A 1,771-nucleotide genomic window follows, 5' to 3' on the forward strand; every position below is an offset into this window, starting at 1 on the left:
GCACATACAGTACAGGAATTGGGGAAGTATTTGGAGAATGCACATACAGTACAGGAATTGGGGAAGTATTTGCACAATCTTGGTTAATATGCCACCCTCCCCCATTTTTCCATAACTCCGCCCTACAGATTTGAGACCCTCCCTTTTAGAGCTCCCCCCGGTAACAGGCAGCTTGGCGGGGCTGTGATTGGCTATGCGCAAAGGCAGCGACACTCTATTGGACGGCGAGGTGAGGCGCGTGCCAGAGAGAAGGGCGGGTTTAGGGAGCGCGCACAGGGAGGGGGTGGTGCCGGGAACGCGCAATGACTGCTCGGTGGGAGTACGGGGGCGCGCAGTACAAGCATGGGGCCACATCCGAAGGGTGTGGGCCTCTGAGGGGTCGGCTGGGGGGTGTCGGGGCTGTGCGGGAACCAGGGAGCGGCGCGGGCCGGCGGGCGGGCGCTGTGACTGACAGCTTACCCGGTGCCAATCTTCGTCACACTGACAAGCGGCTGCAGCAATCGGGACCCGCAGGGGCGCCTACGTCATCACGCAGAACGTCGCATATTACCATAAGGTTGGCTGACGCCTGACGTCACGTCGTAGGGGTGGGCGCTTTCCAGGGGTGGTTCCGTGTTAACTTCCATGCAGCGTCTGCGCATGCGTGGTAGGAATGTGGCTGGTGAATGTGATGGGAGTGACTCCACCTATTATGGACCCTTCACATCATCTGGGCCAATCAGCAGCAAATGCATTCCATGTTGGTTTGGAGCACCAGCCCTTACAATGCAGGATTTCTGTGTCTCCTCTGGGATCTGTCTTTGTCAGGGGTCACTGGTGTGGTGGAGTCCTCACTTCCTGTAACTGGACAATGAAAGGAGGAGCAGCAAAGGAACACATGTCTCTTTCCCTGTGTTCTCTCCACCTATCAGCATGCTCTTTTGGAGGGGTCCCTTGTGCTGCTCTTTTATCTATTCCGAGCTCTGTTGTACAGGGTCACATTCAGCTATGTAGATGCAACAACAGGACACCTTGTATTGGCAGAGCAGCAGTTATTATTATCAATAAACAGGATTTATATAGCACCAACATATTATGCAGCGCTGTACGTTAAATAAGGGCTGCAAATGACAGACAGACACTCCTGACACAGGAGGAGGAGAGGACCCTGCCCAGAAGAGCTTACAATCTAGGAGGTGGGGGAAGTATCACACAATAGTAGGGAGATATGGAATAGTAAGGAGTAGTGAGGGGTTAGGAGACAGAAGAAGACGGGTAGGTGAAGTTTAAGTGTTGGGTTTTGAGCGCTCTTTTAAATGAGCAAAAAGACGCAAGCCGAATAGGACTAGGAGACCATTCCAGAGAGTCGGGGCAGCTCTAGAGAAGTCTGTTAGGTGTCAAGGATTGTGATGTCCCTACATATTACAGCTATTGGTGGGGTGCCACAGATTAAGGCGAGGCTCTCAAGATTTTACAGGTATTGATGGGGTTAGGTTGTTGGGGCATTTCTCTAAATTTCTAATAATTTTTTTATTAATAAACAGGATTTATATAGTGCCAACATATTACGCAGCGCTGTATGTGGGGGAATTTCACACACAATAGGATGGGAGATATGTAGTGCTGGGAAGTAGTGATGGTTTCAGAAGACAGAAAAAAAATGGGATTTGAGTTCTCTTTTAAATGAGCAGAAAGTCGAATAGGACGAGGAAGACTGAATAGGACGAGGAAGACCATTCCAGAGAGTTGGAGCAGCTCTAGAGAAGTCTTGGAGCCGTGCGTGTGATGAGGT

The 1,771-nt window shown here is 50.9% G+C and overlaps 1 protein-coding gene across 1 annotated transcript in view; it reads right to left on the reverse strand.

The window, feature by feature from the left end:
• Positions 1-531, reverse strand: part of PKNOX1 (PBX/knotted 1 homeobox 1) — a 19,850-nt gene extending 19,319 nt beyond the window's left edge. The window contains exon 1 of the mRNA XM_072398507.1: positions 460-531. The gene's annotated coding sequence lies outside the window, so the exon portion shown is untranslated. The remainder of the gene's footprint in view (positions 1-459) is intronic.
• Between the last annotated feature and the right edge of the window lie 1,240 nt (positions 532-1,771).

The sequence above is a fragment of the Pyxicephalus adspersus genome, chromosome 1 (assembly GCF_032062135.1).
Source record: "Pyxicephalus adspersus chromosome 1, UCB_Pads_2.0, whole genome shotgun sequence".
NCBI lineage: Eukaryota > Metazoa > Chordata > Amphibia > Anura > Pyxicephalidae > Pyxicephalus > Pyxicephalus adspersus.